We start from the raw sequence: 27279 nt of genomic DNA on the forward strand, positions 1-27279 counted from the left end.
TCATTAATCTCTGCTCAAATCTTTGTTATATCCTTAAGATGATAAATTTTATGTTATGTGTTTTATCACAATTAAATATTTTTAAATTAAAATAAAAAGAAAGAAAGGTGGGGTGCCTGGCTGGCTCACTCAGTAGAACATGCTGATCGAGAACTCTCGATCTCAGGGTTGTGAGTTCAAGCCCCACACAGAGCTTACTTAAAGAGAAAAGAAAAGAAAAGAAGAGAAAAGACAAGAAAAGAAAGCAGATCACTCTGGGGGAAGACACATGAGGGAGGGATTAGGAAAGGCCATGAGGAAACTTTTGAAGCTAATGGATTTATTTGATTGTGGTGATGGTTTCACAGATATAAATATATCCAATTCTGATCCTGATCTGCTATTACAGTTCTGAGTCCATTTCTCTCAGTTTTCTTCAGAACAGGCGGCACCTCCAAGGATTGAAGTTCAACAGAGATAAGCTCTCAGCCATTTCTCAATTAGACTTTCATGATGGAATCTTCAGATAGATATTCATTGCATCAAGGAGGTTGTATCAATGAGATATTATTGTTCTCTTCATTTTTTAAAGCGTATAGCATTTACAACATTACTGCAGACACTTCATATGTTTAACTTAGAAGATTTATTTTTCAAGAGCTTTATTTATCAACAACAAAACAATGATTGTACACTACCTCAAATGGCTTTATGATGCTAATTGTGTTATAGAATTTATACAGTTTAAACCACAGATGTGACTACCTTTACTCTATTGCCTTAAATAAAAATCTAAAACTCCTCTTTGTTAAAACAAGCTGACCCTAAATCACTAATATGTACTATATAATAGACAAAATACATTTTAAGATAGCCAGACCTAGGTGCAATTTGGCATTTTTTTCCTTTAATTCTTGGTGATTACCAATGTAACCACACCAGGTTCAGTGTAATCACAAGATTCGTCCTTGGGTTGGTTTTCAAAACTAGAAATTCACCCTTGTTCATCTAATTAATTCCGTTATATACTCCGCCACCTTGGATATACACAGCAACTTGAACTCCACATAGCGGCTTCATCTGCAATTTAAATCTTACTAGTTCCAATCACCCCTGTCGAAGGCTGTGGCTTCTATGTAATTTATTCAGCATTTTGTTCAAAAGATATTTATCGAACGTCAAACTATGTGCCAGGGCTGTGTACCAGGGACACACTAGCAAATAAGAAAAATGCAGTCACTCTCAGGGAATTTATAGTCTAATTGGAAGACAGATATTGAACAAGCAATTATAAGATTGATGAGTGTTACAATAAAGGAAGTACAGGATGTTTGCTATGAGAACACTTCTTTTTCCTCTGGGCTCCAGGAGGAAAACTACCAGGTTAAAAAATGATTGTTTTCCTTCCAACTCCCTGCTCCTGCCGTCTAAAGGAGAGATTCCATGTAGGGAATATCTGTATCAAGAACTACAAATACGTCCCCATAACGATTTTTTTTTCTTCCTTTTTAGGGAAGTAGGAGCATCCTTCTTAGCAATTGGCCTATTTCCAGCTTAGCTGCTGACTGGGTAGGACTAGGTATTTATAACACTTCTCTTGGTTTTCTCTTGGCGGCTATCGTTGTTCCCATTTTATAAGCTATCCCTGCCCGGGAGGTACTTAGAAACAACCCTGAAAAAGAGACGGCATTCCTATGTTTTTAAACAATGGATAAGGCAGTTGCTAGACGATATCTACAAACTGGTTTCATGAGAGCCTTGAAGAGAGTTTTTTTTCCCTTTTGTCTTAGATTTCTTGAAATATCTGGGAGCTCTCAGAGAAAAGCCTCTGCTGACTTTAAGGCTATATTTACAAGTCAATAATGTTTTCACTATGAAAACCATTTGGTGGATCTACAAGTACAGTTAAGCTTTGTCGGAGAGTGAGTAAAGGAGAAGCTTGGGTTCTGAAGGATCAGTGGGTTCAGCCTCAACCCCAGTGTCAGTAGCGGCCAAAACAACAGAAAAAGAGGGTCACATCTGGGTAAGAATACAAAAGAGAGATAAGATGCTTTCAAAAGGCTAACCTAGGATTATTTTTCAAACCAGGGCTAAGCCAATGGAAGATAAACTTCATGTTTACATGCAGAATCCTGTAGTATTTAGGCTAGGCCGAGAACGTAAGCCCGTTGAAGGGAGCCACCTTTTCTAGCTCACAGAGGCCAGGGGAGTTCCGACACCTGCCACTCAACTCTTGCCCCCGCCCTCAGCTTTCTAACAGCCCTGGTGTGAGACTAGTTCAGCATTTCTGCTGAGTCTCTAATTCTCGTGGCTGGCGACGATGGCAGATCGTACTGGTAACAGACCTGGAGTAACCAGGCCGCACGTCTGTGGGAATGGTGGCAGCACCTTGTAGGAGAAAGAGCCCTGAGCCTTGGGAAAAGCATGCACTCTCTCCGGGTCTTTTTTTTTTTTTTTCTCATTTTAAAATGGGCTCCGTTAGAAGGCTGCACGGCTGCGCATGTGGGATACTTGTTAAAAGTGGGCGTTTCCGGCCCACCTCTGCAGACTCTGATTAGGGGTCTGACTTGGAGGGAGGTGGGGAGGAGGGGTGCGGTGAGGGGTGGGAGTGTGGGTTGTGACCGGTTTTCTAAAAGCTCTGCTGTTGATTCTGAGGGTGACTAGTCCAGTTCTGCTCTAAAATTCTCAGGGACGATTTCCGGAAACCACGAAGTTAATATTCCACCAGTAACACACTAGCATTGTACCATATAAAGTCTCACAGTCTGCTGAAAAGGATAGTATTTGTTGTTCTTTCCTCTCGAGACTAATCTGCTTGATGCCAGGGTTATAAATAGTAATAATAAAAAATATATGTATAAAATTTACTACATGCCAGCCATTGTCCTAAACATTTCATATGTCTCCATAAAATTTTCTCAACAATGCTGTGAGGTAGACTATTACTATTACCCACATTTTACAGATGAAGAAACCAAGGCACAGAAAAGTCGAGTAACTCACGTGTGGCAACACAGATAGCAAAGTGTACTGACTGAATTTAGGCTGGCTCAGGGGAGCTTTCTGTGTGGAGAAACCTAAGTAGCGTCCGTCTTACATTGGGAGGCAGTGGGGTTCTGTGGAAAAAGCCCATCAAACACTTAGCCAAATTCTGGTATAGCTACTTACTAGCTGTGTGATCTTGAGTGACCTTATTTAGCCTTGCTAAGTGTCTCAGTTAGCTCAGACTGCTGTAACAAAATACCATACACTGGGTGGCTTCAACAACAAACATTTATTTTTCACAGATCTGGAGACTGGGAAATCCAAGATCAAGTTGCCAGCAAGTTCAGTTCCTGGTGAGGCTTCTTCCTTGTTTTCAGAAAGACATCATCTTGCTGTACCTTCAACAATGCAGACAGAGGGGGCGGGGCGCCAGTGTCCCTCTCTTCTTACAAAGGCCCTAATCCCATCATGGGGGCTTCATCCTCATGGCTTCTTCTAAATCTAATTAACATTCAGAGGTTCCACTTTCAAATACCATCACATAGGGAGTTAGGGCTTCAATGTGTGAAATTTGGGTAGGACATAAACATTCAGTCCATAGCACCAAGCTTCAATTTCTTTATCTGCAACATATATACCGCACCTATTTTTTAAAATTTTTATTTATTTATTTTGAGAGAGAGCATGTGAGCAGGGGAGGGTCAGAGAGAGAGAGAGAGAGACGGAGAGACAGAATCCAAAGCAGGCTCCACACGGTCAGCACACAGCCAGATGCAGGGCTTGGACTTATGAACCTGAGGCGAAACCAAGAGTCGGATGCTAAACTGATTGAGCCATCCAGGCGCCCCTGTATCACACCTATTTGTAAGGTTTAACAATGAAATGAGATTTTTATAAGGCCTTAGCTCAGTCTCATAATGAAAACAAAGTAAAATATTAAAAATTTACTATGTGTTAGGTACTGTTGAAGAAAATCCAAAGAAGAATTACGATTTATGGAATATCATGCTTTCTGAACTATGCTAAATGCATTAATGCATTTTATTCACTGAATCCTTCATAATGCCCTAAGAGTATTATTATTAGGTATTACTATCACTATTTTATAAAGGGGGAAGCTGAGAGGTTAACTATTTTCCTAAAGTCACAACTGGTGACTAGCAGAACCAGGAATGAAAACACATCGTGTGCTCTGAGTGCTAGGATATATTGCCTCTTGTGTTTACACGGGAATCTATGAAACTCATTATTTAAAACTGTCATGAAATAAATATAAATGAATACTTTTACCTGAGAGTTCTGAGGTTACAGGAAATGTTTACTATGAGCCTCATAAAGAGAGAACTCAATTCTTTCATCTTAATGATAACTTTATTTGCTGCCTAAAAATTAGAATACACAGGGAGGGGGGAATTGGCAAGATATTAGTCAAAGGGCATGTAGTTTCAGTTACACAAGATGACTATATCCTAGAGATTCACTGCACAGCATAGCACATATAATTAACAATACTGTCTTGTATACTGAAAAATTGGTTAAGAGAGTAGATCTTATATTAAATTTTCTTTAAAAAAAAGAGGGAGGGAGGGAACTTTCAGAGGTGATGGTTGTAGCTTTGTATTGTTTATGGTGACAGTTTCATGGGTGTATACTTCAAACTCACCAAGATGTATACATTAAATATGTATAGCTTTTTTGGTATGTTAAGCACACCTCAAAAAAAAAAAAAAATCAAGATACATGATCTTCTAATGGGACAAAATGGTCAAAACAGAACACAGTAGCCCTGGTGTCTGTTTTACCCCTCTCCTCCCACCCTCCACTCTTGACATCTATTACCCAAGGCCAACTTCAAGGGGAGAAATATAGCTCTGAAATCATTTAGCCTGAGGGCAACGTTCTTTTCTAGCTCTAGAATTCTTTAGTGTGTGTGCTGTCACTCAGCCTCAAGTTTTCTGTTTCTGACTCATCAAAGGGGTGTAGAAACATTTATACTCTCTCCTTTGGAAGAATTCTTCTATGACCTTTTCCACCTCCAGCCCAGCCTGCAGGCTGAACATGTTGGTTAAAGACAGAAAAACTTAATTTTCATAGAAACCAATAAACAAAGTGGGATTGAGTTTCCTTTAAAAAGAAAAAGTCAGGGGTGTGTGTGTTGGGGGGTGTAATGCCTGGATGGCTCAGTTGGTTAAGTGGTTAAACATCCCAGCGTGGGTCATGATCTCACGGTCCAGTTAGTAGGTTCGAGCCCCTCATCGGGCTCTGTGCTGACAGATCAGATCCTGGAGCCTGCTTCAGATTCTGTCTCCCTCTTTCTCTGCCCCCTCCCACTCGCACTCTGTCTCTCTCTATCTCTCAAAAATATATGTTTAAAAAAAAACTTTAAAAAATCAGTATTAGTTTTAATATTAAAAAAATGTGTTGGTTATGAAATTCTTGGAAAAAATATATAGCAGTATTGAAATTTTTTGAGAAACTGCCGTGTAATCACAAAACCACACAACTGGTATTAGAAACAAAGGCCCTGACAGAAAAGCCTCTTTTCCAACATAACTGAAAAATGAATATAACCACTGAATCTCTGTTTGGCAGGATCCAAACACTTGGCTACTCAAGGTAACCACTGGAGAGGCTGGAGGTCAAGTCCAGGGAAATGCCAGAGTAACCACACTATTCATCCAGCCAACTTAAGACAGTTAATCAATCACAAAGACAGAAAAATTAACAATGAAATTTTTTCTAGAATTTAAAGAAGTTGATGCTAGGAATCTTGGCACTGTTGATGCAATGGCTCCTCGAGTTAATATGGAACAAACCATACCATTAGCTGAAGAAAGATAAGCAAAATATATAGGGTTCTGGCACAGCTGGATTGAGCCACTTTGGGGAATAGCTCTCAGAGAAGGTTCTAGTAGTAATGGCCTGGTAAAAAATAAAACACTTTGTGATAATTAAACAAGGATGATTATTCAGAAGAATTGTGGCACAACACCAAGCAAAGCCAAAATTTATTCATATGTTTTTGTGTTTTAATCTTGCTGACCTTATCTTTCCAACCTATAATTTTAATTTGATCCAGTTTTCATCATCTACTTAGTTTCAATTTTACTTAATTATTATATAAATAATCTTAGGTCCCATAGAGAAATTGGTAGGTCGCTAAATAATTAAATACGTATTAAGACAGTAACAGGAAGAAATTCTCTTTTTTCTCTCTGCTCTCTTTTTTTAAGCAAAGATCGGTTGAGAATCTGGTGATCTCAGGCCTAAAGTATTTGGCTTTCCCCTTTGTTCAGGACTCCTGGTGAGCAGGGGTGGCCTGGTGATCTATGATTAAGATGACAGTCCCTCCTCCCTCCTCCTTTGCCCCATGCTTTGCATATATAAATTGAGCCTTTCAGGTTTACAAGGTGCTAGCAGTCTTAAAGACTATTAATATTATTGCCTTTTTGGTTAACAGATTTGTAATTATTGTAACTAACCTGAGCCAAAAGATGAACTAGCAATTTTTGCAAATTCAAACAAAACCTACTAGTATTATTTTGAAAAACAAAAAACAAACAAATGAAATAACTCCACTTCCATGATTAATTTCAAAGGACAGCCATCAAAACAGTAGTCTTTCCCCAAAAGCGGGAAAATTTTAAAAATATGTATTTTAAAGGATTTTGCAGCTGTAAAACAGACACTTCAATTTTAAACTCCCCCCACTTAAAATTTGAAGTTAACAAACTGTTCAGAAAGTTTGCAAAGCTAATTAATCAATGAGACCTGTTTCCCCAAGCCATCCCTGACATGTTGTGGTTGAGGGAAGAAAAAGCTCCTTTTCCCACCCCTCCCCCACCCTGAAGAGCTAGAAACTGGAGGCTTGGTAAGGGGCCACCTAAGAGAGGGGCTTATCCTTTCCCTGAGAGCCTGGGTACAGTGAGTCCCACTAGGACAGGTTGAGTACAAGCCTGGCTGGAATTCTCAGAAAACAGGCAAGGCCAGGGTCGGGCAGAAGCACAGTCCTGCAAATCCACAGCTGCTATCAGTTTCCCAAACTGTTTTTAGAATCCTCAGGGGCTGGGAGTGGAATGGGTTATGCTCACTTAGGATGGTTTGGTTTGCAAATCTGGGAAGAGAGCCAGATAGACCGTTTTCTCCCATATTTCTGGAGATGATGTGTGCTCTTCAGAGAGATATAAAGTCACAGACTCATAGAACTGGACCTTTGGAGATCATCTAGTGAATCCATCTACTAATGTTACACACCAGGCAGTGGAGACAGAAAAAGTTAATAACTTGCCCAAGCTCATTACATAGTTGGCCTCTGATAGAGCTAGCACTTGAACCCAGTGTTTTCTTCCAACTCATTCACATTTGATAAATTGAGTAGATAGTACATTACATTTTTCAGATATAATTTGAAGATATATAAAACACGAACTTTGGTGGGTATATATATATATATATATATATACTTTTAATTTTAGTAAAATACCATAACATGAAATTTACATCTTAACCATTTTTAAGTGTGCAGTTGAGTGGTATTAAGTACATTCACATTTTTAAAATATTTTTTAATGTTTTATTTTTAAGACAGAGCATGAGCGGGGTAGGGGCAGAGAGAGAGAGAGAGAGGGAGACACAGAATCTGAAGCAGGCTCCAGGCTCTGAACTGTCAGCACAGAGCCTGACGCGGGGCTCAAACTCATGAACTGTGAGATCATGACTTGAGCCGAAGTCGGACACTCAACCGACTGAGCCACCCAGGCGCCCCAAGTACATTCACATTTTTACAATGCCCTGTATCAAAATGGAAATGGAAGAAGTCAGCCAAAAAAATTTTCCCTTTATCAATCAATTATTGAATGGACATATACTATGGCGACCAACACTATGTCAGGATCAGACAGACTCTGGATGCTCAAGGAGCTTTTAATTTGTTCAGGCAACAAGATACATAAATAAGAGGCTATAACTAACCATAAAAAAGCAGTATATGATATGTTTTAAATGACTGTACTGACAGCAAAATGTTTAGAATCCAAAGGACACAATGATTATGGGATGAGTGCCAAGGCAGATAGATCTTCCAAGAGAAGTCGGACTTGAGCCACATTAATAAAAAGGAAGAAGCCATGAGAGGACATTCCAGAAGAAAGAACAGAGTGACCAAAGGCATGGGAGTGCTCTGCAAAAGACTTCTTGACAAAAAGTGGCTAAAGAAGTCTGAGAATAAATAGCAAGACTAGTTTGCTGCTACATTCAAGAAGCCAATTTTATCCTGCAGGCTAACGTGAGCTGTTGAATACTCTTGGAATTGTCTGATTACCATGCTAATGAGTTGATGTGATGGAAAAGTGTAGGATGGATTGAAAGAAGAAGAGTTGGATGAGCGAGCCCAATTGGAAGGACGTGACAAAAGTTCAGGTACAGAGAAGGAGTGATCAGTTTGGGAATGGGTAACACAGCTTGTATGAAACAAGGAAGACTCAGTAGAATTTATTAATCCCTTAGATATTGAGAGTGGGAGGAGGGGCAAGAACACTAGGTTCAACAACAACAGCAAAAGAAAAAAAAAAGAAAAAGAAAAGAAAAAGAACACTAGGTTCAAGCTAGGATCAAGCTACAGTGACCAGAATTGTGCCAATTGAATGGACTGAGTAGAGAGGGAGAAAATACAGAAGGGATGTTCCAGTGTAGATATGCTGAAATGGAAATGATAGAAAGACATGCAAGTAGAAAAGAGAAAATACTCAGAGAAATGTATAAAGCTGCACAACTGGGAGGTGATTATTGGAAAGATTTTTTAGGGGTGGCTGGGTGGTTCAGTCGGTTAAGTGTCCGTTGAGCGTCTAACTTTGGCTCAGGTCATGATCTGGTGGTTCACAAGTTCAAGGCTCGTGTTAGGCTCTGTGCTGACAGCTCAGAGCCTGGAGCCTGTTTCAGATTCTGTGTCTCCCTCTCTCTCTGCCCCTCCCCTGTTCACACTCTGTCTCTCTCTTTCTCAAAAATAAATAAAATTAAAAAAATTTTTAAGTAAAAATATAAAATTTTAAAAATTTTAAAAAAGAAAAGATTCTTTAAAGCAATTCTCTTAGTTCTCACTTGCATCTTTGGGAACAAAGTGCTATTATTTTGACCTAGAAAGTTTGATCACCTGCAAAGAGAGCTTTGCTACTTAATGTAAAGGAGTATTAAACTTGTTGGATATACTGGGAAATTAAATGACTTTATAAAAAATAAAACTTCATTTGCTCAGCTCCCAATACCTTTAATGCAAAAACATTTCACACAATGTTTTCTCTTGATTTTTCTCAACTATTTCATAGCAATAACATCATGTTGAAATGTTTCAACCCAGCAGCTTAATGTAAACCAGTATTAAAGTTTCTCTCATAATATATTCTGCATCCTGTTCTTAGATCTGAATCTCTGGTTCTAACCATAAACCACTGCTCTTTGTATGATTTTGAATGACCTTATGAATTCCGTGAGCTTGTTACTTTTATTAAAGTTAAATGGGCACAAAATTTAAAGAATTGGCTAGTTCTACAAAGTTTGCAAAGACAAATTGTTTCCGACCTTTTTTCTCCATATCCCCTTTCCAAGAAGCATCTACCTTGATCTTTTAAAGACACTTCTATTGGTGGACACTTAGGTCAATAGACGAATGGATAGGGAAAATGTGGTGTGTATATGCTGAGATATTACACTGTAACAAAAAAGAATGAGATCGTGCTATTTGAGACAACATGGATGGACCTAGAGGGTATTGTGCTAAGTGAAATAAGTCAGACTGAGAAAGACAAACACCATATGATTCCACTCCTAAGTGCAATCTAAAAAGAAAACACAGAAAACAAAAAAGAATAAACAAACACAAAGCAGAGTCAGATTATACAGACAACAAACTGATGGTTGCCAGAGAAGGGAAGGGGGTGGAAGATGGGCAAAATGGGTGAAGGGGAGTGGGAGATCGAGGCTTCCAGTTATGGAATGTGTAAGTCACAGGAATAAAAGGCACAGTATTGGTGAGGGGAAAAAGTACTACATACTTCTGTTAATACTTGCATATCTCTAAGAAACAAGCTTATGACATTACTTCTTGGTTTTTTTCAGGTTTAGATATTGTCTATTGACTTCCTATCATGAAGATGAGGATTTAGATATCTTGTCTCTTCCACTCTTACCAAACCCAGTCATAAACACTTCTCAGCTGTTCATCCTGCTGATTGAGATTTATTGTAATTTTGATTGACTCAATATTCAGGGTTACATTTTTATGACTCTGTAGGCTACTCAGTGTTGAGTCATATAGAAAACCGTGATTACTTCTATTACTGCTCAACTTGTAGTTTTCCCTCAGTTAAGAACTGTCTTGTTTTCTCATTTGCCTAGTTTTCTATGTACACCCTTATTTCTATGTACACATGTCTACCAGATGTTTAAATATCTTCTGGATGCATTTATGTGTGTTGGGTATTATATCAATTTTATCTTTTTAATCTCCTCTGAAGTATTTGGGCCCGTATGAGTCCAGCTGTGTTGCCCCCATGCTTGGTGCATCATCCTGGGTAAATATGAAGATTCCTTTGCATTTTTCCTGTGTTGGATCTCTTCTATCCTGTAAAGCATGGCTTCCTTTTTGTGATTCACCTCATGGTTTTGGTTGTACGTGTTTTTCAGAAACTGTCCTAAAAAAGGGGTGTGGTGTGTGTGAAGTGGAGGGAAAGCTTCAATGTTGTACCCTCACACTTAGTTGAAAAGTTAGATATTTAATATTCATTAGAAATAATTTCCCTTCAGAATTTTGAATGCATTGCTCCATTTTCTTCTAACTTCCTGTGTAGTTGTTGAGAAGTTCCGCGTTATTTAGATTTCTGTTACTTTGTATATGATATTTTCCCCTCCACCTTTCTGGAAACGTACAGAATCTTCTCATTGTCTTCTACATCCTAAAATATCTCTATGGGGCACCTCAGTGGCTCAATCAGTTAAGTATCTGACTCTTGATTTCGGCTCAGGTCATGATCTCACAGTTTGTGGGATCAAGCCCCGCACCCAGCTCTGCACTGACAGAGCAGAGCTTGCTTGGGATTCTCTCAGTCTCTCTCTTTCTCTCTCTCTCTCTCTCCCTCCTCCCCTCCCCTGCTCGTGTTCTCTCTCTCTCACTCAAAATAAATAAATAAACATTTAAAAAAATAATAAAATATCTCCATAATGTGTCTCAGTGTAGGTCTGTTTTCATTACTTGATACTTGGGAAGCCCTTTCACACTGGAAATATGTATCCTGCAATTTTCAGAAATCTTAAGCTATTTCATTGAGGAAATAATTGTTTTCCTTAGTCTGTTTTTGAGGGACTTCTCTTGTGCTGCTCTTTTAATTTGTTTATGCTTTCCCTCCTATTTTTCATGATTTTTTTTCTTTTTGTTTTCTCTCTGCAAGATTCATTTTACTTTGTCTTCTGATTCATCTACTGAACTTTCATTTCTACAATGCTTACATTTTTGGTTGTTTATTCTCTTTGTATTTTTGGTTTTTTGGAGCTTCCTATTCTTCTTTTATTCACTGAAAACCTTCTATCATCTTCCATGGACACTAGTTAAAAAAGATTTTTCCCTGCCAGCCTAGTCATTGTTCCCTTCAAATTGCCATTTCTGTTTATGTATTTTATTCCAACATTTGTGCTAGGGCATATATCCTCAGATGTCTAATGATCCTTAATTGTGCATGCATAATTAAGGGTGTTTAAATAAAAAGCTGTGATGCAGGTGATGTGGGTCAGCTGTTTGTCTTAGAACCTCTACTGTCTACCTTTAAATGTTTCTTCTTAGGCTGTTTAGATTCCCACAGAGTGCGCTCCCAGTCTCCTGTGTGGAGGATAAATGCTTAGCAGCCATTATTTTTATTTATTTATTTATTTGTTAAAAAAAAATTTTTTTTTTTTACATTTATTTATTTTTGAGAGACAGAGAGACAGAGCACAAGTGGGGAGGGGCAGAGAGAGAAGAAGACAGAATCCGAAGCAGGCTCCAGGCTCTGAGCTGTCAGCACAGAGCCTGATGCGGGGCTCAAACTCACAAAGCATGAGATCATGACCTGAGCTGAAGTTAGACTCTCAACCAACTGAGCCACCCAGGCGCCCCAGCCGCCATTACTGCCATTATTCTGGGAAGTTATACTGGAGGGGAGGCCGGGGATGTCAGCTCTGAATATGCATATTCATTCCCCGTGGTTCTGGGGACAGTTTCCCTACCCTTGACTTGGTTTCCCCTTCCAGAGATTCCCTGATTTCTCTGATCCACAGAATACATTTCTGATGTTCTGCTGGGGAGGAGGAGAGGCAGTTGCCCAGCTGTGTGAGGAAGGCCAGTGACTTGAGAGATCTAACTCTTCTTACAACCAATCCTTTTTATCATCTCCCCATCACCCTCCACTTCCAGGGTACCTGGTGCCTTCAGTTCCTGGGCCTCGGGCCAACAGTTCAGAGGAAATTAGATTTACTCTCAGCGGTCCCCATTGCTGACTTAGAGTTAAGCCTTTTCAGGACTGCAAGTCAATTTCCACTTGACTACGCGTATCTTTCAAAAGTGTTGTTGCCACTGCCATTTTCAACTTGTGGTCTTATGTCTTAAAATATGTCTCTTCGGTTAATTTCAGTGGGGTTTGGAAGAAGCAAGATTAGATGATGTTTTCAATCTCCAGCTGTATCTGAAAGTTACTGCAATTGAGTTTTTGACTATATAGAATTTGAAGTATTTAGCTTTTATACAAACACAGTGACTTACGGTTTTGATGTTTCTAATAATATTTTTTTTTTTTAATTTTTTTTTAACGTTTTATTTATTTTTGAGACAGAGAGAGACAGAGCATGAACAGGGGAGGGGCAGAGAGAGAGAGGGAGACACAGAATCTGAAGCGGGCTCCAGGCTCCGAGCTGTCAGCACAGAGCCCGACACGGGGCTCGAACTCACGGACTGCAAGATCGTGACCTGAGCCAAAGTCGGCCGCTTAACCGACTGAGCCACCCAGGCGCCCCTCTAATAATATTTTATAAAAATCTATGATCATACTGATCAGTCTTTAAAAAAATTTTTTTTTAATGTTTTTATTTATTTTTGAAGGAGAGAGAGAGAGACAGAGCATGAGCGGGGGAGGAACACAGAGAGAGGGAGACACAGAATCCAAATCCAGGCTCTGAGCTGTCAGCACAGAGCCTGACGCGGGGTTCGAACCCACGAACTGTGAGATCATGACCTGAGCTGAAGTCGGACGCTTAACCGACTGAGCCACCCAGGCGCCCCCTGATCAGTCTTAACATGGCTAATGTTTTGCAAACTTTAGTAATGTTCCAACTCTGTTCAAGGAAAAATAAAATCTATGGACTTCAGGCACTGACTTACATTAATTATAATATTACTTAAATGTGTACAAATGTAAGTATAGATTATTTATGCTTATAGCTCTTGTGGATTTATATAAGCAAAAGCAAAAAATGAACTTAATACAAGAAAATCGCATATTTAATTCAAATTAACAACATAAACTTAATGTGACAGATGTTACTTTAATGCAACTAAACTGCTACTCTAAATTTAAATATGGCACTCATTGCTGTGTCATGGGTTCTTTTAAGTCCACTGTCCATGTGCTTCCATGTGTTGCATGAAAAACAAATTTACCCATCTCTCTGAGTTTGAAATAAGTACAGGGAAGCCTTGTTTTTAGATAGCAAGATTTGTTATCCTAAGACCATCATTTAGCAAGAATGTATCTTCAACCTATTAAGGTGAAGATACCTTAATGTGTTCTTCTCATATTACTGTAACAAATAAAATAACTCTTCATGATGCCAAGATGATCACAAATGCAAACAAGAATTTGGCCCTTATTTTAATTTAGAAGTATCCTCTGAAGACTCTTAAGTATGGAGAACAAACAGAGGGTTCCTGGAGGGGGTTGTGGGAGGGGGGATGGGCTAAATGGGTAAGGGGCATTAAGGAATCTACTGAAATCATTACATCAAGGATCTACATTAAGGATCTCCTGAAATCATTGTTGCACTATATGCTAACTAACTTGGATGTAAATTTAAAAAAATAAATTACCTAAAAATAAATAAATACATAAAACCTGTGTTTCAAACCTCAAAAAACAAAACAAAACAAACATGAAAAAAGGGATCCTCTGAGGAAGGCTCTGGCTGCACACTTGAGTTGAGTGATGACCCCTTAGGTTCCTCAGATTTTCTGGGACACCTCCTGGATAGAGGTAACTGCTGTGCCAACGCAGGGGCACAGTGTGTACCTAAGTAGATTATAGAAATGAAACCTCCTTTTTTCTTTGCTTTTCTTTGCAAAGAGCAGATACATGATTGAAGATGCCTATTGGAAGAAGGGTACACTTGACGTTGTGACATGATTTCTTTCCAGTGGCAGGCAGCCACTAGTTTGAGATCTGTGGTGATTGTAACTATGCCGAGAAGCAGTTTGCCCTAACTTTGTAAAACAAAATAGTTGCATTTATTAAAATAACTGGTACTTAAAATTTTCTGCATAATACCAATAAACTGCCCAAATATTTTTTTTAAGCTTATTTATTTATTTTGAGAGAGAGAGAGAGAGAGAGAGAGAGAGAGCAAGCACAAGCAGGCAAGGGGCAGAGACAAGGAGAGACCATCCCAAGCAGGCTCCACATCATTAGCACGGAGCCTGACTGGGGGCTTGAACTCATGAACTGTGAGATCGTGCCCTGAGCCAAGATCAACGGTCTGTTGCTTAACTGACTGAGCCACCCGGGTGCCCCAAACTGCCCAATATTTTACCCTGTTACAGTGATTGGATCCTTGGGCTCTTCCTTAGGGTCACATGGCCAGAAATGCCTAATAATCACCAAGGAGACACCCATCAGTGCATCTGCAGCCCCTGCTAGTTCTCTGGGGGAAGGAGGCCACTGCCCTCCAGGCACGCATAACATTGGATGGGGAAACTATGTGGCAATATGTCTTTTAAAAGCAGGGTAAGTACACAGAAGAGTTTGTCATCCACTTGCAAACAGTAGGGGTGTTTTTCTAGATGCAAAAAAAAATGGAGGGCCCATTGGTTAATATCATCACTTAGGCTCAGGTTAAAGTCATGCTGGCCATGTCTCCACAGTTCAGAGAGGCTGCTGCCCAGAGGGAGGAGTCTGCGAAAGGAGGGGCTCTGGAGACAGTCTGGGTTGTAAAGTCACTCCCTTTCAAATCGGTCAGCTGGCCATGGAATGTTTGGCCTCCAGAGAGGCGTCAGGAACACTGACCTCACCTAATCAAGACTTCCTGTCTGCAGAATTGTATTGGAGCAGGAGAAGCACAACCCAGACTGGATTCTCAATGCTACACGCTGTATCTATTAGTAGACCTAAGGGTGTATCCAGGAGCCTGAAGACTGGCCCTGGATAGAGAAGCAGTCATAGCTGGCTGAAGTTTAGGGCTATTACCAAATAGGTCATGAATTAGGACATGTTTCAATTCTACTATGGGTGGGGCATAATCTAGGCAGATGAAATACATCAAAATGGCCTAGAAATCTCTATGGTGATCCCTACCTTACCAGGCTAAGGCAGTGGATGAATTTGGGTCAGCATGTCTAGCATGGTCTCTAGGGAATTGGGGGGCTCAAGCAGGACTTCAACAAAAGGAAATGTTCCTCTTGCAACCTAGCACCACACACATAAACCCTATGCTCTTTCTTAGCCTCAAGCTTTCACTTAGGCCTCCTCTTTTCCTGGTTGATTTTTACATTAGACTGGCTTGGGCAGTTGCAAGTCATAGAATTCCAACGCAAGCCAACATTCATAAAAAAGGGGATTATGAAGAGGGCACTGCCTCCGTGCATGAAAACCAAGGACTCCCGTGTCCTCAAGATTTTCTCCATATTTTTCAGCTCCTTGTGTGATGGTTTCATTTTCTCCTTTTGTAGGTATAGAACTCAAGTAGAAGGGGGAGGAGAGGGGCATGGGGGGGGATTGTGGGGGTAGTCTCAGTTTTATGTCACTCCGGTTTATTAATTCCAAAGAGAAAAGAGAAGTTTCCTTTCCAGTGTTATTCTGGAAAATTCCTCTGAAAGGACATGTGTGGGTTTAGCCTAGATCTCCCTTTGTCCCTCTTGGATTAATCACTATGCCTGGGGTTGAGGCCTATGGTTGACTGTTCTGGAGTCATGAGCCTCCCCCAAGGCTAGGTGGAGATGTGATTGGCAGCCCCACAAAATTTGATTGGAACAATTACCCAAAGGAAGGGGTAATGTTCCTTTAAAAAGAGGGGAAAGATGCTGGGCAGAGGCAAGACAACAGATGTCCTTTATGATTCCTATTCATTTGTTAAGACTTGACTCAGGTGTCACTTCTCGATACCCTCTATCCCCGTCCTCCTCCTATTGGGTTACATGTCCCTCTTCTGGGTCATGTTACATCTTGGCTGTACTGATGTACTCATAATAATTTATAATTGTCTATTATGTGTTGGTCTCCTGCACTAGACAGTAGCTTTTTGAAGACAACCACTGTGGCTTATTGTCATTGGCACACCCAGCCCCTCAGCAGATAATGGGGGTTCCATCCAGAAAGTTTTCAATAAAATGATAAATGAAGATAATCACAAAATGGCAGCAAATCATCTTGAGTTAAGACAGAGGAAGGAACATAATAGTAAAAAACCTCAGATACTGTGATGAATGCTTCATATCAAGCATTGGATTCTCCCAACATTTGAGGGAGGCATTCTTTCTATTTCATAGACACAGAGCTAAAGATCAAGTAAGTTCCGTAAGCTCATACAGCTAATCACTGTCAATTTATTTATTTATTTATTTATTAAAGTTTTTTAATGTTTATTTATTTTTTCAATATATGAAATTTATTGTCAAATTTGTTTCCATACAACACCCAATGCTCATCCCAAAAGGTGCCCTCCTCAATACCCATCATCCACCCTCCCCTCCCTCCCACCCCCCATCAACCCTCAGTTTGTTCTCAGTTTTTAAGAGTCTCTTATGCTTTGGTTCTCTCCCACTCTAACCTCTTTTTTTTTTTTTTCCTTCCCCTCCCCCATGGGTTTCTGTTAAGTTTCTCAGGATCCACATAAGAGTGAAAACATATGATATCTGTCTTTCTCTGTATGGCTTATTTCACTTAGCATCACACTCTCCAGTTCCATCCACGTTGCTACAAAGGGCCATATTTCATTCTTTCTCATTGCCATGTAGTACTCCATTGTGTATGTAAACCACAATTTCTTTATCCATTCATCAGTTGATGGACATTTAGGCTCTTTCCATAATTTGGCTATTGTTTAGAGTGCTGCTATAAACATTGGGGTACAAGTGCCCCTATGCATCAGCACTCCTGTATCCCTTGGGTAAATTCCTAGCAGTGCTACTGCTGGGTCATAGGGTAGGTCTATTTTTAATTTTCTGAGGAACCTCCACACTGTTTTCCAGAGTGGCTGCACCAATTTGCATTCCCACCAACAGAGCAAGAGGGTTCCCGTTTCTCCACATCCTCTCCAGCATCTATAGTCTCCTGATTTCTTCATTTTGGCCACTCTGACTGGCGTGAGGTGATATCTGAGTGTGGTTTGGATTTGTATTTCCCTGATGAGGAGTGACGTTGACCATCTTTTCATGTGCCTGTTGGCCATCCGGATGTCTTCTTTAGAGAAGTGTCTATTCATGTTTTCTGCCCATTTCTTCACTGGGTTATTTGTTTTTCGGGTGTGGAGTTTGGTGAGCTCTTTATAGATTTTGGATACTAGCCCTTTGTCCGATATGTCATTTGCAAATATCTTTTCCCATTCCGTTGGTTGCCTTTTAGTTTTGTTGGTTGTTTCCTTTGCTGTGCAGAAGCTTTTTATCTTCATAAGGTCCCAGTAATTCATTTTTGCTTTTAATTCCCTTGCCTTTGGGGATGTGTCGAGTAAGAGATTGCTACGGCTGAGGTCAGAGAGGTCTTTTCCTGCTTTCTCCTCTAGGGTTTTGATGGTTTCCTGTCTCACATTCAGGTCCTTTATCCATTTTGAGTTTATTTTTGTGAATGGTGTGAGAAAGTGGTCTAGTTTCAACCTTCTGCATGTTGCTGTCCAGTTCTCCCAGCACCATTTGTTAAAGAGACTGTCTTTTTTCCATTGGATGTTCTTTCCTGCTTTGTCACAGATTAGTTGGCCATACGTTTGTGGGTCTAGTTATGGGGTTTCTATTCTATTCCATTGGTCTATGTGTCTGTTTTTGTGCCAAAATCACTGTCAATTTAATAGTTAGCACTCAGGCAACTTAAATCCAGCTTTGATTGCTTTCAACAACTCTGTCTTCTGTTCCTCCTGTTCCTTCGAATTTATATAACCTAGGGATGCTCTCTTTACTTCTTAGTAATTTGGACATTTCCCCCCAATAGATTTTTATGTTACCTAAATGCACTCCCTTAGCCTGTTTTACATCTTTGTCATTTGTTTCTGGAGCCACACGTGACTAAGAGGGTTGAAGGAGAAACTGTAAAATCCCTTCCAGTACCAACATCGCCAAATTATGCAATGCAAATGAAACCAAGTAAAAGTGACAAGTCTGATAACCCCAACATAGGACACTCCTTTAACTCAGAGAGCTGTCTGGTTCTCAGGGGCAGCACACTGTGAAGAGGTGGGTCTGGGTTTTATCCTCTACTCCCTCTTTGCCTCTTGCTTCTCTTTTGGGGCCTCCTTTATTCTCTCCTTTTGTTCCATCAATTAATTACTCTTTTCTCCTCAACCGCTTGGTCTTTTTATTTTGTCCTTAGCTTCTTTGGACCCGCATTTCAACTCCCCTACCTTCATCAGTCCTCTCCTCCCTCCCCTCCTGCCAGCAGACTTTTTCTGCAGAGCATTTGGTCAGGGTTTGCCAGGCTCTGTACCACAGGGCAGGCTGAATTTTCCAGAATGCTCCCGAGGTGTTAATGACCCTCGACAACCTCAAGGGTGATCCACAACTGAACAAAACACTTGAACTCACAGAGATAAAGCTAATTGTGGGCATTTTGAAATTATGATCGATCCAGTGGGCAATGTTTTTCTTATAGGGCAATTTCTAGACTCCTCCAGTCATCCAAAGGGGCCTATTTGAGGCCAGCTCCTTAGGGAACAGTGGCTCAAAGTAAGATTCCCCAACCATCCTGATCTACCTTCGTGGATTGTTTATTAAAATTGCAGCTTCCTGGGCCTCACCAGACCTAGCAAATCAGAATTTCTGGGAGTTAGTAGGCAATCTGAATTTAAAATATTCTCCCTCGTGATTCTTGAGCTCATGAAAGTGTGAGAAACTCTGCCTTCATTCTAATTTGTCTCTAAAAGTTTCATGCATTATTATTAGTTTCCTTAATTGTATCACAAATAATTTTATTTATATCTATTTTCAACTTGCTCAATAAATACTGGATATTTGACTGAAGAATACAGCAACAACATTCAGCAAGTATTCTGGTATCTAATATATATAAACCACTTTCTTGACCTGGAAAAGGTAAGAAAAGTTAAATTCCCTAACCTTTGTTCCTCTCTTAAATGCTTCCATGCAGGGCTTTATTTATAGTCAACACCAAGGATAAAGCTGAAGGAGTGCCCTGCTTTTTATATATTATGTGTTTCCCTATGTGTCTATAGTTTAAAGAGAAACCACATTTATATACTCTTGCTACATATACTATATTCATTGTATACAAAGTTTAGTAAGAAGATTTTCTTTTTGGCTCTTATATTAGGATGCAGTTCCCTACATATGAAGAGTATCTATGTAGAATCATCTCTCTTTATATTATATATATGTAAAGATGGATATATTTCTATATCTGAATCTATATATATACTACTCATATTTTCTCCTATGTCAAGGGCTTTGTCCCAGTGATATCAGTTCAGTTTTCTGGAATTTTCACTGTTCTGTGGTGACAATGGGGCAATTCAGAGTTCGAGTTAATGGTAGACTCTGGGCCACATTCCTATCACTTTCTTTGAATGCTCTCCATTGCTCTTTTGGGTGGGGAGACAAAACCCATTGAGTTCTGTCATCACAAGCCAATGCCCCCAGTGCATGGACCACAGCTGGAATGTTGGATGCAGGTGCATTAACTGCTACCCACCTCCTGGTAGTCTGTCTCCACTTTCCCCTACAACTTGATTCTCAGGCTGCAAAGGAAGATCATACTGTCTGCTGTATGGAAACGTGGCCTTCTGTGGTCAAAATCTTCCACTAAGAGTGGTTTCTCCACTTGCAAAGGAAACAGGGAACAGGACCAGCTTGGGACCTCTTGGTCATCCCAACAGCAGGAAGTTCTTTATTTTGTCTCTGTCCATGGCCTACAGAGAATATCAGTCTCTCCGTGAGGGGAGAAGGGCTACAAATACCACGCAGGTTCCAGGTAACCAGCCACTGAAGCTGGAGGTGTGGGTGGAGTCACTCCCGTACAGATGGTGACTGTACTCTTATGACTCTTTCCTTATGGCCTTTGGGGAAGCTTAGCCAGACATCCCCTCAGTGGTTAAGAAACTCAGAGGTTCTAGGTCCCCAAGCAAGTGTGTTTTTCAAAATTTTGAGTTAGATAAAGTAATATTTGTCCAGCATTTTGCAATTTACAAAGTGCTTTTCACTTTCAAGCAACGAATTCCTTCAATGCTTCAATGTAATTTTATTTTAAAGGAGGAATCTGAGTTTCCATCAACTCAACCAAGAGGATACAGTGCATGATGAACAGCTTTAAGAGTCTGTAGAATTATCAGTAAACCTCATTGTACTTTGATACAGACAGACCCAAGTAGCACTTGATCTGTCCTTTTCTTATGGCACTTATCATCGCTGATCTTGCATATCCTTATTTGTTTTCATGCCTTATCTCACTTGTTAGATTTGACATTCTTTAAGGCAAGATCTCTATCTGATTTTTCTTCTCATCATTCACAGGGCCTTGGAACTGGCAGGCCATAAATTGACATTTGTTAAATGAATGAACCAATAAAAGTGAATGAATAAATTATACCCACTTGAAGTTAATCACCTGGATGTGTTGTGGGATTATATGAAGAAAACTCCCCAAAGCAAGGAAGCTAAGGTAGAGACCTTATAAACAACACTATCTACCACTACCTCCTACCACTCCAACACCCTTTAGGAATGAGGGAACACTTTGTAGCTAATAAAAAACTAGGGAATTCTTTCTGGGGGGAAAAAAAAAGCATTTAATAAATCCCCTAGTGATTTATCTTTACTAACTCGTAAATTAACTTTCAAATATTAAACCAGGAATAAGCCAGAGCTGCTCAGTTATCAATCATCCTTTCCTTTTTTTTGCAACTAGGAACTTAGGTTGCTGTCCTCCCCCCTCCCTCTCCCCCTCCCCCTCCCCCTCCCCAAGTACGATGACGATGTAAAAGAATCACAGGAACACATGAGGAGTGAAACATGTAACTAAGAGAAATGCACAGGAAATACACGGTGATTTTTCCCCAGATTTTCTTTACCAACGCCTCAACCTTGAGACAGGCTATTCGAGGTCTATCTTGGTGTGTGTGTATATTTGAAAATAAGAAAAATAAGGCCAGTATAGGCACTATTTGTAGGTATGAACGAATATAAAACGAAATTCAAGTTTCTCTTCACACTAAAAGCGACACTAAGAAAGCTAAAATAAACACACCCTTGGAAGTAGGATCTACAAATCAGCAACGTCAGCAAACGGAGGTGGGGTGAGTGGAGGGGGCAAATGGAGATTTACCTCTGGAAGAGAACAAGATCTCCAGAACTACCCGGTTTGCCCGAGGTGGGGGCGTGACTCACACGTTCGGGTAATCTGAATAAAGGGGATGGTGCTGCGCCAGGCATCCATTCCTAGCTCCCGGCGCGCCGCCCGCTCGGGGAGCCGCGCGGGGCGCGCAGCCCCAGGCCAGCCGAGCGCCGGGCCGGCCGCTGCGGGCGGGGAGGGAGCGCGGGGCGGGAGCTGATTGACGGGGCGCGCGGTCAGGTGACCCGGGGCGCCACGTTCCCGGAGCCCAGCCCGCGGTGGCCGCCTGGGCCGGGCCGGGGCCGAACCGGAGCCGAGAGGGGCGGCTCTCTCGGAACAAAGTTGCTGGGCCTGCGGCGGCGGGGGCCGGCGGCCGAGGGCCGAGGGCCGGGGGGGGCGGGAGCGCTCGGCCGCCTCCTCCCGGGGAGGGCCGGCCCCGGGGTGCCCGGCCGCGAGCCCGTTTCCCGGGGGGACGGCGGCGCGCCCCCTCCCTCTTCTGCCTCCTGCGCCGCTCTCCAACAAAGGGGCAGGCCGGCGGCGGCGGGGGAGGAGGCGGAGGAGGAGCCGCCGGAGCGAGCCGCTCGCGCACAAAGTTGTGGAGTCGCCTTTCCTCGGAGGAGGGGAGCGGGCAGCCGCAGCCGGCCGCGGGCTTTCTCCCGAAGCCGCTTGGAGCACCGCGGGGAGCGGTGCCTCCTTTCTCCCGGGTCGTTTCTGCAGACGGAAAACTCTCTAGTGTTTGGCCAACTTGGTGCCGGCGCGCCGGTTCCAGGTTTGCGCTTGGACTGTTTTGTTTTTGTTTTTGGCGGAACTACCGGGCAGGAAGATTGCACAAGTTGGGGGCGTTTTCAATCGGGTGTCAAAAAAAAAAAATTTTTTTTTTTTCTTTCGGATTTGTCTGGTCCTTCACATTTCCTTTTTAAAGCACGTTGCTCCACGGAACTCACGCTCGCACACTCCCCCGCGATCATTGACGGCCCAAACACGCCCAGAGGAGCGCGGCCCGCTCGGGACGCGGCGGCGGCGGCGGCGGCTGGCAGGCAGGCGGCGCGGGCCTGCGGGTCCTGGAGCAGGTAAGCCCGTGCAGTGTCGCAGCCCCGGGAAGTGGGGCGTGGGCTGCCGGGAGGATGGTCTTTCTGCGGCTTCCACCGTGCGTCGCGATCTCCTTCTCGGGGCCGAGTCTTGAGATGTCACCAACTTTCTCGTGCACTTTCCTCGGAACCCGAGTTCGGCTCCCCCCGGCGGCAGAGGGAGGGTGCCAGAAACGCGGAGAGAGCTCCCGCGGGGAGGTTCTCGCCATCCGTCTGGTGGGGAGTGACCCAGACTCCTCCGACGGGTGCGGCTCCCCCAGCCCTCCTCCCCCCGCCGGCTGGGAGGGTCGAGTACCCGTGCCTCGCGCTGTGACCTCCGAGAGGGGACGTGGCCTCCTAGGATGGCCAGTGACACACGCCCCGGCCCCGGGAAGGCGGGGCCCCGAGGTGTCCCCGAGGAGCGAGTGGTAAGTGGGTGGCGGTGTGGTGGGCGGGTAGGGGAGCGGCTCGCCGCCGGCCGCCTGGCAGGAAACGTGCTGGATCTCCTAGCCGTTGCTGCTCCCGAGGGTGGGGTTCCGGGGAGGGGACGGGGCGGGGGGACGTGCAGTTGGTGTGTGTCCCCGAGGTAGCCTCTTCTACCTTCCCTTACTCTTGGCATCACTTGCTGCCTCAGGTAAGGCAACTCGTGTCCCCTTTTGGCTCTGGGTCCGAGGCTCTGGTGGTCCAAGGCCACTTCTAAAGCCAACAAAGCACTAATTTTAGGCTGTGCGACTTTTAGAAGGCACGCGGTTACAAGAGAATTCTTTTGCCCCAAGCCCGGGATTACGAAAGGGACTGTTTCAAGGGAAGGAGAAAACGTGCCCGATCTCCTAGAGCCTGGGGACTCGCACTTTGTTTTACGTTGAACTGGGGAGCTCCAGGTCTAACTTGGGGCGATCAGCTCCGCTTTCTGGGCTGTCCCGGAGAGAGTCTCCTTTCCTAGCCTCCAGGTCACCTGGGTCACCAGGGCCGCAGGTCAGTTCCCCATGCCGCGCCCGGGAGGGTCAGGGCACCGCTTGCTGCGGCTGGAATGCGCCGAGTTGGGGGAGCCTCGATTCCCTGTGTCCGGGCAGGGGCCGGGGCTCGCGGGCTCCGGGACCCGCGGCAGTAGCCGCATCCACTCGATTGTAACTTGCACGGGCCTCAGGAAGTGCGGTTGGCCCCTCCCGGCTGTTGCTGGTGGCCGTGGGGACCGCAGCCTGCGGGGAGCGCTGCGGGTCAGGGGAGAGCTGGAGGAATGCGAAACTCGTGGGTGCGTCGGCTACCACAGTACCCGGCGGCCAGGGCCAAGGTTTCCGCGGGGTCATTCTCCGCTCCCTCCATCCGAGTTTGTGGGACCAGTGAGACAGCTCTTTAACTTTCCTTTGGGTGTTTACCTCAAATTTATTGCTCCTGTAAACAGGATTAATCACCTTCCCTTGGAGCGTTTCCGAGAATGAATGGCAGTTTTTGGCACTGGGCGGTTTTTTGGTACTGTGTTTCAAGCAGAGCGGCAAATTCTTGGCCTCTTCGCTTCCCTTTCCACTATCTCTAGCGTTCCAGGGTTTGGGTTTCTGGTGTAAAAAAGCGTGGACGCTTTCTGCCCAAGGACCTATACCGCATTTCCGTCATAATTGCTAATTGTTGAATGTATTTTGTATTCTTACGTGGTCTAATTGCCAAATTGTTTTAAAATTAAAACATTAGCTTTATCTGCAAGGCCACCCCCACTCCCACGTTTATTGCCACACACTCAGGGCTTCTGTCCCCTATGACCAGCCAGACACGTTCTGAATAAAGAGTTGCGGAAGGTTGAGTTGAGTGCGTTGGTTTCAGTGAGAAAGGTCCGACTAAACTTTGCAAAACATAATTAGGAGGCAACAGAGACCCAAAGCAGTGGTAACAGTAAATTACAATTGTATAGGGCTTACAGCTTCTGAGGCAGTATCCCATTAATTCATTCTCAGGGTCTCACCCAGCTTTGTGTGGAAGGTGGCATGGCCTCTCTTCCATCCTGTGCTGTGGAAGAGGACAGTGCACACTGAGGCACAGTGCTAGGGACCAGACTTGTACTCTGTCTCCTGACAACCACTTACAAGTTGCTGCAGCATTTGGTGATTTAGAAGGAGGTATCTTTTCGCGGGATAGTACTCAGCTCGGAGTCCCCTGCCCTTTCCTGCCAACAAGTGGCAGTCAGTGGCTCTCACTGTTCAAATGGCCTTCTGTGATTCTCTCTCCTTCCCATTCTTTCCTTGTCCTCTGATCCTCTTTGTGCTGTATCTTTGTAGCATATAAGGGATTTTGCTTATCAGGAAGAGAAGATTTGAGAAATGATCTTAGGGTGGCAAAATAAAAAATTAGGGTAAAGAGATATTGGGAGAGGTCTTTGGCAAGTGTGGAAGTGAAAACCATTGGCTAAGACCAGTTATGAAAGAGAACGTTAGAACAGTCTCTCAAAGCAATAGTTACTTGCTTTTCAGTAAAGAGAATTTTTGTTAGACAAACCTGATTTCCCATAATAAAATTTTATAAGCATTCTTCTAAACAAAGCTTCAAGTTCTTGAATATAATAAAATACACTTAAGAATTCAGCAAATCTTTTATAGGTATGTAACCCCCAAAACGAACTTAGTCATATAATAATCCCTAAAGTCTTAACAGTGGTAGACCAATATAAAAAAAAATTTTTTTTTAACTCAAAATTTGGCAGACTGATGGTCCAATCTACATGGTCCTCTCTATAGGAGAAAAAATTGTTCCTGAAGCTTTAGCAGTCCACCAGTTGTCTTCTGTCTCGAACTTTTAAACACTTAAAACATTTTTCTCTGGTAATTTTGACCTCTTTATTATTAGAACACATTCTTTTCCTGACTGGTTAGGAAAAATATACAGTAATTATTTTTTACATATATTTATGTTATAAGATAGTATGGTATTTCCTTGAATGTTACATATAATTAAACATTATAATATATAACATACTAGATATTACAGAAGTATGCAAAATAAAACATATTATAAAATAATAATACCATATGGTGTGTCCTTGACTTAAATGATTGGGTTGGCTAATCCTAGCTAGCAGTAAACTCTTGTTCTGATATCTGTTGTAATAAATGAATTAATGCCCATTATTTGCAGATTAATGTTTGGATGTGTTGACTGTTATATTCCCAGTTAAACAGTTAATTATTTAATTGGCATTTGGGATCCACTTAAGGGGCTGTTAGGATAGAGCCAAGTTGCTGAACTTAAAATTGAATTCTGATTCTGTCTGGATTGTAGGGACGTTGTGTTCCAGGAAGAATCAGGTCAACACAGAGCTCTAATTATTGACAGTCTTTTAAAAATTAATTAATTCATTAATTAATTTAGAGAAGGAGAGAGAGAGCAGGACTGGGGGAGAGAGAGAGAGATTGAGAGAGAGAGAGAGAGAGAATCTTAAGACACTGGGCTCAGTCCCATGACTCTGGGATCATGACCTGAGCCCAAATCAAGAGTCAGTCACTCAGCTGACCAAGCAGGCACCCCTCTAATTATTGACATTTAAAAAAAAATTATTTATTTTGAGAGAGATACAAAGAGAGACAGATAGTGCAGGAGGAGCAGAGAGAGAAGAGAGAGAGAATCTTGAGCAGGCTCTGCACTGTCAGGGCAGAGCCTGATGTGGGACTTGAACTCACGAACCTGTGAGATCATGACCTGAGTTGAAGTCAAGAGTCAGAAGCTTAATCGACTGAGCCACTCAGAGGCACCTAATTACTGACATTCTTAAAGAAAAGGTGGTGCTGCCAAGTAGAATCCTTAATTCTTTAAATTCTGAAGATGATTCTAATTAATTACTAAAGACTAAAATTATTTTACTGAGTGATAGCTATACTCAGCAGAATTCATATGACGTATCTTCTAGAACAAAATCTGTGTCAGTGGATCTGACGTATAACTATCCAGATTTATGTTGAATTCAGACCATTTTTGAGATCAGACCTATATGTCCAACTGCCTTTTTGCTATCTCCACTTATGTAACTTAGAGGGACCTCAAACTCAGCAAGTCCAAACCGCATTCATTATTTCTTCCGCCAGTGGCCTATCTGCTTCCCGGCTCCGCGAATGACTCACTCTCTGCTCAGTTGTCCAAACCAAAACTGGGCAGTCATTTTGCACCTTAGTATTCTGCACCTCTCGTATCCAGTCACTTCCCAAATGCTACTGATCTTCTGTATTTGATATCTAAATACCCCATATATCTACCTGTTTCTTTCCTGGTACCCTTGTTTGGACCAGTCATTTCCTGCCTGTAATATTATACTAGACAGAAGAGTAAACATCCATATGCTCTTTCTCTACAGTCCCCACTTACCATTTTCCTTTTTTTTTTTTTTTTTTTTGAGAGAGAGAGAGTGAAGGGGGGCAGAGGGAGAGGGAGAAAGAGAGAGAATATCTTAAGTAGGCTCTACGCTCAGAACCCTGAGATCATGACCTGAGCCAAAATCGAGTCAA

At 42.3% G+C, this 27279-nt stretch overlaps 1 protein-coding gene across 3 annotated transcripts in view; it reads left to right on the forward strand.

Annotated features, from left to right (window-relative positions):
- UTRN (utrophin) overlaps window positions 1-27279 on the forward strand; it is a 582930-nt gene that overhangs the window by 44436 nt on the left and 511215 nt on the right. The window contains exon 1 of one of the 3 annotated variants that reach the window (XM_042939999.1): window positions 22311-22801. The exons of the other annotated variants lie outside the window; for them this stretch is intronic. The gene's annotated coding sequence lies outside the window, so the exon portion shown is untranslated. Of the gene's footprint in view, window positions 1-22310; window positions 22802-27279 lie in introns of those variants that run through there. 3 annotated transcript variants of the gene reach the window in all.

The sequence above is a fragment of the Panthera leo genome, chromosome B2 (assembly GCF_018350215.1).
Source record: "Panthera leo isolate Ple1 chromosome B2, P.leo_Ple1_pat1.1, whole genome shotgun sequence".
NCBI lineage: Eukaryota > Metazoa > Chordata > Mammalia > Carnivora > Felidae > Panthera > Panthera leo.